Genomic DNA, 12,973 nt, shown 5'->3' on the forward strand with positions numbered 1-12,973 from the left:
GAACTGGAGGAAAGGGGGAGACCCAGAAGCTTCCTGGGGTCTGAGGCCAAATTAGAGAGCAGCTTGAGGAGGTGTGGAGTTGAACAATCGCTGTGCTAAGAAGGAAGCTGAGCAGGGTCGGTCTGGGCCGGGTCCTGTAAGGGTGACCCGGCTACAATCTATAGCCTTTTGCTTATTTTATTGTCCACCAGGAAAAATGAGCTGCTAACTGTTCACCATTCTCAGAATTTCTATTGACTTTACCAATTGATCTCTGGAAGGTATGCATTTTAGGTGACTAATGTACCAGGTGAACTGTCTATTGATGAGTTATTGCCACAACAAAGGTCATGGAAACTAATATTAGAGCAATTTCAATTCAGACAAATCATAAAAGAATCTACACATTCAGCAGGTCACATGTTAGATCAAGTATATTTATTAACCTGTTTTATTTCAATCCCTGATTGTATCCCCTATCGTTCAAAAAATTGCATGTTCTGATCATGCCTTAGTAATATTCGAATTTGCAATAAAAGATTTAAAGAGCAAAAAAGACAGAGAAGTCAAAAAGTTACAGACAAGGTCCAACTTCAAGCTCACAGACCTAAAGGCCTGTCTAGCAGATAAATTATCATTCGATACAGACAAGAGTCAAAATGATATGGTTGATCACTGGATAAAATCAGTAACAGATGCCTTACATCAAGTAGCACCAAAAAAGACGGTAAAAGTTAAGGGCTCAGGAGAGACCTTTTATTGATTCACACCAATACTAAAACAAACAAGAAAAGATCTAAGAGCTGCAGAGAGAATATGGAAAAAAAATGATAACCTGGTGATATATGATATTAAATTGGTAGAATATAATTATGGGAAGAAAGGAATACATACTTTAAAGATAAGATTAAAGCTTCCCTAAATAAACCCAAAGAATTATTTCACACAGTGAACTATATAATCGAGGGAAGGAAAGATGAGTTGACACAAAATGTTGATCCTCAGGATTACGTGACTTGACTACATCAAAAACTTAACACCAAAATGTCAAACTCAGAATCTGAAAATCTAGTTATGCCCACATCAAATGAAGTAGTGGATAATACTTGGAATTCATTCCACATGGTGGGTGACAACATGATAGAGAAACTGGTGAAGAGCCTATTTTCTACCAGAGTTCAGATAGATCCCTACTCCTCAACAATATTTAGATCAATGCCAGAGATAATTGTTCTCTTTTTGAAATATTCAGTAAACAAATCTCTGCAGGAAGAGGTATTAGTGGACTCGCTTAAAGAGGTGACTGTTAAACCATTACTAAAAAAAAAATCACTTGATGTAAGCAAAATGAATACAGACCAATTTCAGTCATACCGTTCTTAGCAAAATGTATTGAGAAATCTGTCTTACACCAACTAATAGAGTTTGTAGAAGAAAGTCATTTGTTAAACGACTTTCAATATGGCTTTTGACCATAGTGTAGAATTTTTGATGCTATCAATGTTGCACGAGTTAAGAAATGGAATAGACCAGAACATTCATTTCTGCATTGTTACACTCAACACTGCATCAGAATTTGACAATAATGTTCATCACCTCCTACTCAACAAGTTGTCAGATTTTGACATTGGTGGACAAGTCCTATCCTGGTTTCTCTCATACTTACAGAGGAGATTTCACATCAAAGTACAGGACGCAGTTTCCATTAGCTTCCCAATCCCACGTGGTGTTCTGCAAGGTTCAACCCTCTTGGCAGTACTGTTTAAATTATTTATGGCATCTCTAGGGGCTGTTTTCCAAGAGTTATACATAATTTATAGAATATATGCAGATGATGTACAATACTTTATCCCCACTAACAAACATGATCAGGATCTAACTGTACAACTGAAAAATGTATTTGACAAAATTGTCACACAGGCTAAGATGTCTTTAAATGTTGCAAAACCAGAAATAATGTATGTAGGTAGGAGTCAAGACTCATCTCTACAAATGTTTGAATATCAAGGTGAAAAAGTGATTATGAAGCCCTTTGTCTACTGTTTGGGAATTTTCCTAGATACCAATCTGACAATGCAAAAACATTTACGCCATATGATTTTGGCCTCTTTTTTTCAACTTCACCTGTTGAGCAAGCTGGAAGATACGGTAACACAATCTGATTTTCGGACAATTGTACAGAGCTTGATACTGACAAAGATGAATTATTGTAACTCTCTATCTCTGGGAATATCATCATCCTGAATCCAAGCACTGCAGGTCATCCAAAACACAGCTTCATGACTGACCACTGGAATCTCAAGGTCTGAACACATCACTCCAACATTTAAAAAAATTACACTGGCTCCCGGTAACATACAGAGTACAATTCAAGACTCTTGTATTGACTCATCAATGTATATTTGGGAACATTCCAGCCTGTTTTCAAAATACCCTGCAATCATATAAACCAAAATGAGCACTAAGATCATTTATACTAGTTCTTTTGCCTATGTTCCCTTTAAAGCCTAAAATGTAATTTTGGTTTTTTTTTCCTGCACTGGCTAAAAATGCCTTTTTTCTTTCCCAATAGAAAAAAAAAACCCATCTGTCTGACACCGGTGCTCAGAAGGATGAAGAGGAGGAGAGGGTCAGGTGTCAAGCCTGTTTGAAGTGTTATTCAGAAAATGGAGTTTACAAGTCAGCATGTATTGAGAGATATCATTGAAAGCCTGACTAGCCAGACTCCCCTCTGGTTTCTTGTGAAAGTCATCTAAAAGCAGCTTTATCTCTGCTGATTTTTTCTGAAAAAGGGAAGGTGATGACCTTGTGTCTATGGAATGAACATTTTAACCATATGTTGTAAAAAAAATAAAAAAAACAGAGGGCTGAAAAAAGAAGTGGGGAAGGAGGGAGTGAACGGAACTACTACTACTTATCATTTCTATAGCGCTACTATACGTACGCAGCGCTGTTCACTTGAACATGAAGAAAGAGTCCCTGCTCAACAGAGCTTACAATCTAATTAGGACAGACAAACAGGACAAACAAGAGATAGGGGAATATTAAAGTGAGGATGATAAAATAAGGGTTCTGAACAAGTGAGTAAGGGTTAGAAGTTAAAAGCAGCATCAAAAAGGTGGACATTTTAGCTTAGATTTGAAGACGGCCAGAGATGAAGCTTGACATACCGGCTCAGGAAGTTTATTCCAGGCATATGGTGCAGCAAAATAAAAGGAACGGAGTCTGGAGTTAGCGGTGGAGAAGAAGGGTGCAGATAAGAGAGATTTACCCAGTGAACGGAGTTCCCGGGGAGGAATGTATTTTTATTTTATTTATTTTTTTGTTACATTTGTACCCCGCGCTTTCCCACTCATGGCAGGCTCAATGCGGCAGGCAATGGAGGGTTAAGTGACTTGCCCAGAGTCACAAGGAGCTGCCTGTGCCGGGAATCGAACTCAGTTCCTCAGGACCAAAGTCCACCACCCTAACCACTAGGCCACTCCTCAGGGAGAGATGAGAGTGGAGAGGTACTGAGGAGCTGCAGAGTGAATGCACTTATAGGTCAATAAGAGGAGTTTGAACTGTATGCGGAAACGGATAGGAAGCCAGTGAAGTGACTTGAGGAGAGGGCTAATATGAGCATAACGACACTGGCGGAATATTAGTCGTGCAGCAGAATTTTGAAGATTGAAGAGAAGAGAGATGGCTAAGTGGGAGACCTGTGAGAAGCAAGTTGCAAAAGTCTAAGCGAGAGGTGGTAAGAGTGTGGATGAGGGTTCTGGTAGTGTGCTCAGAAAGGAAAGGGCAAATTTTGGTGATATTATAGAGAAAGAAACGACTGGTTTTAGCAGTCTGCTGAATATGTGCAGAGAAGGAGAGGGAGGAGTCGAAGATTACCCCAAGGTTACGAGCTGATGAGACAGGAAGGATGAGAGTGTTATCCACAGAAATAGAGAATGGGGGAGGAGGAGAGATTGGTTTAGGGGGAAAGATGAAGCTCAGTCTTGGTCAGTTTCAGATGGCACTGAGACATCCAGGCAGCAATGTCAGACAGGCAGGCTGATACTTTGGCCTGGATTCTGGCTGAGATTTCTGGTGTGGAGAGGTAGATCTGGGAGTCATCAGCGTAAAGATGATACTGAAAACCATGGGATGACATCAGAGTACCAAGGGAAGAAGTACAGATGGAGAAAAGAAACAGTTAAAAGACAGGTATAAAACAAACTGCACATGCTCCTCCAGGACTATAGGGGGTGGTAACCGTGGGGGCGATTGATGTAATTTCCTGTCACATGACACATCCAAGATGGCAGCGAGTAGTGTGAAACTGGAAGTGATGTGATGTGTCCAGTTGTGGCCACAATCTTGGAAAAGCGGCTTGGCTATGGCATCACTTTCTGTGACATCAACAAAAGGGTGGAGTTATATAAAAGGGTTAGGGGTGGGATTATAAAAAGAGGGCAAAGGTGGAGCTATGTCATATCCAGTGATGTCATCAAAGGGGCAGCACAAAGGCAGAGAATAGGCAAAGTGTGGGCGGATCATCGATTTTGATTAGCTGACATGACTGGGAGTGGGCATGGTCACCTGTCAAAATCAATTAAAAATAATGAACGTGTGATGAGTGCTAATGAGACTAACTACTAACATGAACTGAGCAGACTGGATGAATCAATTGTCTTTTTCTGTCATTATGTACTATATAGTCGAGTAAATTCTATACTACAGAGTTCTGTTTTTTCAGTCTCTGAACCGGTAATATTTTGCATAATTCTCACAATACAGAATTGAAACAACAAGTAAATTAATGCTCATTCTATTGCAAAAATAATGGTATGTTCTTAAAAAAGCCACGCCTTTAATAATCGGAGTACAGATCATGCTAGTTCTGCTGTCAAAGCTCTTGTACTACTACATTTTTAAAAATGCTGAGGGGCTAATGATATTACATTACTGTAAGTCTGCATATCTTAGCAATTGGTATGAAATTGTTAGCCATTAACTATGAATTCAAAGCTCACTGCGTGACAAAGTACACCAACTGTAAAATTAAGACCCTTACATTCTATCTTGTTTTTAATCTTTTAGAAAGGCTTAAGTAATTAACTATCAAATTCAACTGCAGTAGACAGATGGATATTAAAACTTTTTTTCACATTAGGCATGAGTGTCAAGCAGTTTTTGTCCTAGGTATGAGAGAAGAGTAGTGAACTGCTAAATGGTTTAAATGACAATGGCTATTACTAATCGCTTATTGAATAATGAAACTGACACAACTGATAAAAGGCTTCAGTCTTTACAAAATGATTTATATTATTAAACTCTCCTGAAGCCGTTATTTATATGACAAATGATTGGACAGACAACAGTTAATCTCTACACACCTCTGAGTCCAATACAGCAGTATCTGGAATAATCAAGAACAGTTCATAGCTGTGATGTTGTGAGGGGCAGAATGCTAGTATCTGATCAAGGTTGAGCCCTCAAATCAATTCACAAAAAGAATTGTAAGAACTACTAAAGGTAGCTTGCAGCTAAGTGCATAGGCCCCACACAAGCAATTCAGAATTTAAATAGTACAAACAAGGAAAAACACACAATTTCAGAAAGCTCATAACTGTTTAGAGCAGTGATTCCTAGAGGCACCTCAGCCAGTCAGGTTTTCAGGATACCCACAATAAATATTTATCAGAGAGATTTGCATGTAGTGGAGGCAATGCATGCAAATCTCTCTCATGAATTTTCATTCTGGGTATCCTGGAAACCTGACTGGCTGGGGTACCTCCAGGACCAGATTTGGGAAGCACTGGATTAGAGGTTTTGTTTTGTTTTTTAAACAAAGTTTTTTTTAGAATAATTAGAGGCATATTTTCAAAGCACTTTGGGAGGCTAAGTTCCATAGGTTTCTATGGAACTTTGGGAGGCTAAGTGCTTTGAAAATGAGCCTCTTAGTGTCATACCTATGCAGGTCATTTGCTCTATTTTAATGCACAATAGATTCCCCAGTTCTTTACAGCTAGTTTTGTTCTTACCATGAAAGGCATAGGAGGCAACTTTTCAAAATTATTGGGGGTGCTAAGCCCAATGAAAATAACCCCTCCTTGGACACATACAAGAAATTTTCTCAATATTGGGGGTGCTCAAGCACCCTCAGAGTCGGCTCCAATGATGAAAGGTCACATAATATTACTTCTCTGCTGTAAAACTATGTTGCTCAAGTGGTAACAGAATATCACTTAACTATGTGCCAAAACAGTGGTCTGATTCTTCAATTTATAGGGGGATATTTGAATAGCTTGCATTGTTAGCTTGTGAACATTGCAGCTAATTTTCAAAGAGAAACTACTTATGTTATTTCCCTTAAAAATCAGAAACTAAGAAGCATGTATTAAAATCACCTATGTCTTTACAACTTTTTTTATTTTTAGAACATACTTTTTCATTGGTAGTGCTCACAAAGTGACTTATATTCATAGTAACATATAGTAACATAGTAGATGACGGCAGAAAAAGACCTGCACGGTCCATCCAGTCTGCCCAACAAGATAACTCATATTTGCTGCTTTTTGTGTATACCCTACTTTGATTTGTACCTGTGCTCTTCAGGGCACAGACCGTATAAGTCTGCCCCGCACTATCCCCGCCTCCCAACCACCAGCCCCACCTCCCAATCACCGGCTCTGGCACAGGCACAGACCGTATAAGTCTGCCCAGCACTATCCTCACCTCCCCACCACCAGCCCTGCCTCCCAACCACCGGCTCTGGCACAGACCGTATAAGTCTGTCCAGCACTATCCCCGCCTCCCAACCACCAGCCCCGCCTCCCGATCTTGACTAAGCTCCTGAGGATCCATTCCTTCGGCACAGGATTCCTTTATGCTTATCCCACGCATGTTTGAATTCCGTTACCGTTTTCATTTCCACCAACTCCCGCGGGAGGTACAGAAGATATTTCCGTTTAGTCAAGAGGTCTCTTCTGTTGTGAAATTTAGTTTCTATGCTTTACATAAACTTAAGCAGTCAGAAATTACCTTGATTCTCATTCCGTTTGACTACTGTTCTACGCTAACCTAAATTCACGCTATGATTACTGCAATGCTGTCTATGTAATCTGAAGTGTCTTTAGACCCTGCAAAACACAGCGCCCAGAATCCTTTGCAGAGCTATGTAATTCCCTGGCTGTAGATGTAGGCTAGGCAGATGCCTAGTCACTGCCCAGATTGGTAGGATGAAGGACACACAATTTATTTGGTGGGACGAAGGCCAGGGTCAGTCTTAAGGCTGGAGGGCTGAGCAAGCAAGACATCAAACTCCATCCATACAAAAATCTAGAACACACTATGAGTTAAATTAAAACAGGAACATTTACTGCACTGTCAATTGATGAAGCACAGGAACATTGAAAACAAAAGTCCATTAAAAAAACAACTTATTTACATTGACATCCATTTCTCCTGCTCATACTTCTTACTCCAAGTAGGCTATGATATTCAGATAGTTGATAGCACATTTTAAAACAAGTTGATGGTCACACACATTGCTTAAATACCTTTTTGTTGCTGTAGCTTGTTACAGCTAAAAATGTTTTATTATCTTAGTCTTCCTTCACTCCTCCATAGATGTAGAGTCCCATAGAAGAGGGCTGCCTAGGTGGTAAGGCTGGGTGTCTCAAGATTCCCCTTACTCCTTCCAAATAGACTATATGGGGTGAGAAGGGTCCCCGCATTTCCTCGCTACAGCAAGCCAGCACTGGGTTTCGGATCTGTCATTTGCCTCAGTCTCTGAATCCTTCAAGTGCCACTACTGTCTAATCAGTTGGGTATAGATGGGCTGATTTTATTTTCTCTCTCTCATCAGGGCCAGCTGCAGGAATTGGCAGGAATGGGGCTTCCCCGTGACAGGTATGGTCAGTGGCATGAGAAGTTCCAAAGACAAGTTTTTGTGTCAAGTCAGAGTTTAACTTTTCTTTGGAGGAGTATATTACTACCACTAGCAACACTCCTTCAGAAGGTACAAGTCCTCCCCTGCTTCTAGGGCCCTTCAAGAAACTCCCATATAGTGAATACTTTCCCCTCACTGTTACAGCTAAATGAAGGGATCATGCAACTCCTCTATTGAAACAATTGCGTTGGTTACCTAACTCACTACAGGATTCAATTCAAGATACATATTCTAACCTATAAAGCTGTCCTTGAGGGCAAACCAGGTACTTAGCCTCCCCTACCATTCCTTACACTCTAGTCCGTTGTCCACTCACTGAACAACCATTGTCATGTTCTACCATCTTCTTCTCAGGCTATGAGGGGAAATAACCGGGAACACTGCATTCTTTTTGCTACTTTCGTGTCATGGTCGTCGTTGCTGACATCCATGCCTTGCTCATCTGTGCTGTGTTCCTCCTTCTTACATATTAAAATTACCTGCAGTTCCAGTCAGTGACTTGTGGGGTCACTTTAGAGTGGTGGAGGCCAAGCTGGTTGTGTCATCAGCACTGAGCACTTCTTAAGATGGCTTCTGAGATTGCTTAGTGTTCTGGCAATTATCCTTGATGGGGCCAAGACCTGCCTGGGCCCTGCTAGTTCCAACTTCTGGTTCTTTGCGAGGCCATGGCCTGAAGCTTTGCCTACAGCTTTCTCCTTGTGCTGTGTTCCAGTGGAAGGCTGCTTCCAAGCCAGGGAGTCCTGAGGAGTAAAGCTTGGCCTACAGCTTTCATCTTATGCTGTGTTCCAGTGGAAGTCTGCTTCCAAGCCAGGGAGTCCTGAGGAGTAAAGCTTGGCCTACAGCTTTCACCTTATGCTGTGTTCTAGTTCTTCTGGGCCAAGGGCTCACAAATGTGATAGACTGCCAGAACCTTGAGCTAGACAGAGTCCCCTGCTGCCGTCTCGCTCCTTGAGGAGGTAGCGGGAATAGTGCTCCAATTATCTGAGGCTGTGGCCACCCTTGCCCAGTTGCTGGATCCACAACAGGAGGAGGCAGATAGGTCTAGGGCCTCTCCACCCAGTACGGGCAGTGGTAGCCATATTATGGTACCTACCTCACCTTGTTTTTCTGGGGATCCTACTGAATGCAGAGGCTTCCCTAACCAATGCCAAATTATTTTCTCTCTGCAGCAGAGAGATTTTCCTGATGAAAGGACAAAGGTAACTTACATTCTGTCACTACTCTCTGGCACTGCATTGGCTTGGGCGTCCTCGATGTGGGAACACAGGGACCCCATTTTGAACAACTTGTCTGAAGTTTTTGCTGTGTTCAAACAGACTTTTGGAGAAACCAGAAGAAATGTTGTAGCAGCATCCGAGGTACTCAGGATATGACAGGGTGAACGCACCCTGAACGCTTATGCCATTCAGAAATTTTGCTCCTTGGCGTGTGAATTGCAATGGGATAATCATAGCCTGTCAGCCATCTTTTGGCGGGAACTTGCCTCACGCATTAAGGATGAGTTGGCTGGCAGGGAGCTTCTGGGGGAGCTGGATGCTTTAATTGATTTATGTGCTAAAGTGGACTATAGGTTTAGGGATCAAACTCATGAAAGTCCGTCTCTTCGGGCCTCTGGTCGCAAGAGTCCCATCCCCAGACCTCCTATAAGTCCCTCGCTGAACAGAAAAATAGAAGAACCTATGCAAGTAGATTGGACAGTTGTATTTCCCCAGGTAAGAAGACGCCCTCATCAAAAGAACCTATGCCTGCAGTGTGGTGGAATCAACCATTTCTTAAAAGAGTGCACAAGGAGGTCGGAGGAAAAACCTAATCCTACTTGTATTGAGGAAGTGGGATTAGGCATGGAGAGCCTACTTACCTGAACACAAGTTCCTGTAAGGTTTTGGACCTCATCCTGTTGGAATAATGTATTGTGTGTTACATGCATTGTCTGTCAGCAATGTTTTTTTCTCTGTGATTACTCTGTGACCTCTGATGTGAATTGCATAGAGAGGTCACACCTATGCAACTTCCTGTGGGGGTTAGGCACAGCACATGGAGCTCATGGTCTCTCCTAACTTGAGGATCTATGGTGTGAGCATCCATTACCATCTAAGCACATGGAAAGAGCTGATAATCCAGATGTATAGTATTATGTTTATATAAGCCTGTCTGAATATAAATCTAACTACAAACTGTGAGTAAACAGATGTTTTGTTACTTCAACTTTAAAGTGACTCAGCAGTGAATTATTCTGGGGTGTATGTGAGAGAGATGAAGAAAAGAAATTAACATTTCTAAAGCTGAAGCTGTGTGTATAAAAATCTGCTAATTATTTACTACAAATAATCCAACACATCCGGCTGGGTCTCCATCACTGTATTAGTTGACTCTGGGTCTGCAGGGAATTTTATTGTTGAGCAATTTGTTGCCGACCACAAAATTCCCACTAGGGTCCTGGACCAGCCCATACCCATTACTTCCATCTTAGGCACTGTCCAAGGTATGGTTAGAGAAGTGACAGAATGGTTGTTAATGATCACAGGGGTTTCACACAGAGAGAGCATCACCCTACACATTTTACCCAAAGCCACCAATTCCTGTACTTTAAGATTGCCTTGGCTCTGTATCCTTAATCCTCAAATTGTTTGGGGACTAGGTCAACTCATAACTTGGGGTACAGAGTGTAGGAACAAATATCTAGAACCAGTGCAGCCTCTTCAACCCTCTTCTCCTAAGCTAGAGGTAGCTCTAGTAACTGTGCCTCCAGATTTACCAGAGGAGTTTGCCTCCTTTGCTGTCATCTTTTCTAGGAAGAAGGCTGAGAGCCGATTCAAGGCACCCAGCCAGAAGGGGGGAAACCATGTAGAAATTCTTAAACATAAATGTCTTAACAGCAGGGATCAGTTGAGGATTCACAGACTGGAAATGTTAAGGTCCTGTTGTAGACATAAATATGATCTGAAGCATATTAATAATTCTGTTCCTATTAAGATTGGAAACCAGTAAGGAAACATAGACTTGCTTCAGGGAGCTCTTGGGGGAATGCTGGCAAGGTACATGCTCCAATTCTGGTACACAATATTTTTTTGGGAATCCAGTTACCCGTAAAGGGGGGGTACCGTGACGGTTGTCATCACCGACGTCCGTGGCTTGCTTGTCTGTGCTGTGTTCCTCCTCCTTACATACTAAAATTACCTGCAGTTCCAGTCAGTGACCTGTGGGGTCACTGTAGAGTGGTGGAGGCCAAGCTGGTTGTGTCATCAGCACTGAGCACTTCTTAAGATGGCTTCTGAGATTGCTCAGTGTTCTCGCAATTATCCTTGCTGGGGCCCAGGTTCCAACTTCTGGTTCCTTATGCTGTGTTCCAGTGGAAGTCTGCTTCCAAGCCAGAGAGTCCTGAGGAGTAAGCTTGGCCTTCAGCTTTCACCTAATGCTGTGCTCCTGTGAAGCCTGTTTTCTAGCTTGGTGGTACTGAGGAGTAAAAGCTCTGCTTACAGCTTTCACCTTTGCTTCTGCTCCACTCTGGTTTTGAGGGAGCTTGCGTGGTCGCTCCACGGCTCATCTGAGTGTACTGACAGAATGAACCCTTTCCTTATCCACTAGCGGTGTTACCTCTGTCAGCCAAGTATTGCCTGTTTGTCTTTAACCCGCTAGGGCAGGCCCTTTGCCTAGTGTATTGTGTTCTGTATGCCATATGTTTGCAGTGCTCTGCTAGTATTGAGAGGTGCACCTAGGCTGCTTATGTTTGATTTCCCTATACAGCTAGGCTGTTCTACTTTACCTTTACTGTATACTTTATGCTTTACATTTTGTCCGCTAGTATTGAGATGTGCAGCTAGGCTGTTCTACTTTACCTTTACTGTAGACTTTATGCTTTGGATTGTTTCCGCTATAAGTGAGATGTGCAGCTAGGCTGCTTATTTTTGACTGCCCTATACAGCTAGGCTGTTCTACTTTAGCTTATTCTATGTTTTATGTTTGCCTTGCTTCAGCTAGGTTAGACTGTATCACTAGGCTGCCTGTTTTCCTTTCTGTGCCGTTTGGCTACCCTTTTAGCCCTGTGTTGTTGCTGCTAATAAAGATGCCTCAGTTCAGTGGCGTAGCCAGAAGGCAATTTTTGGGTGGGCCAACAGGTCAGATGGGTGGGCATCAGGGTTGCCAACTTTTTGAAATTGAAAAACTTGCCACCTGATGCCCCACCTCTACCCCACTGCCAATAACTTCAATGAGGGTAGCAGTGCAGGCTTCAGTGACTGTAGGCCACATTGAGGGCTAGAGGGAAGTACAAGAGATTGCACTCTTCAGCCTCGGTCCCCTAACACACATACTTAGCCTGTATAGCAAGACCAAACACTTTTCAGCATATCTCTCCAGTTACACGCTGTAGAAATGATGCCAGAAAGTATAGTCTACTCTAGTATTAAATTCTGCAAATAAATTCTGCATCCATAGAACCCCCTGGCTTTCCCCCAATGGGTGCAGAGCAGAGTTAGGACATTTCCCCATAAAACTCACCGTAATCTCAACAGCCACCATATAGTAAATAAAACAATCTTTAAAACAAAATGTCACTTATAACCTAGAGCAAATTTACGATGCCAGCACTAACGTCCAAAACAAGGATCCTACCTATGAAAAAGGCATTGCCTTACATATTACGGAGGGGCCCTAAAATATCAATACATCTATTGGGAAAACTGAACAAACCAAACTTACTACAAGAAGGCTACATAGAAAATTCATGCTAACAGAATACCGCGATCACACACATGGAACAAAAATGCTAAATATAGAATAATTGACTACAAATTATAAAAATAACCAAAACCCCAGGAAGCCAGACCTTGCATGCAATACAATACCAGAAAAACAGAACGAAATGCATTTCCTCCTGCGCAAAATATAGAGGTAGTATGTGCCAGGGATGGTGTTAGAGGAGTGCAACTGGAGCAATTGCAGTTGGTCCCCTGACCAGAGAGCCACAAGCATGATGGAAGGTGAAGGCAGTAAAGCCTGGTGATTGGCTTTGGGGTTCCCTCCCAAATTTATGGCCTGGGCTCCAGCCATGTCTAACACCAGCTCTGGCAA

At 42.1% G+C, this 12,973-nt stretch overlaps 1 protein-coding gene across 2 annotated transcripts in view; it reads right to left on the reverse strand.

The window, feature by feature from the left end:
- Window positions 1–12,973, reverse strand: part of AGAP1 (ArfGAP with GTPase domain, ankyrin repeat and PH domain 1) — a 2,358,592-nt gene that overhangs the window by 423,476 nt on the left and 1,922,143 nt on the right. The gene's annotated exons all lie outside the window — the stretch shown is intronic.

This window comes from Microcaecilia unicolor, chromosome 7, assembly GCF_901765095.1.
Source record: "Microcaecilia unicolor chromosome 7, aMicUni1.1, whole genome shotgun sequence".
In the NCBI taxonomy this organism is placed as follows: Eukaryota; Metazoa; Chordata; class Amphibia; order Gymnophiona; family Siphonopidae; genus Microcaecilia; species Microcaecilia unicolor.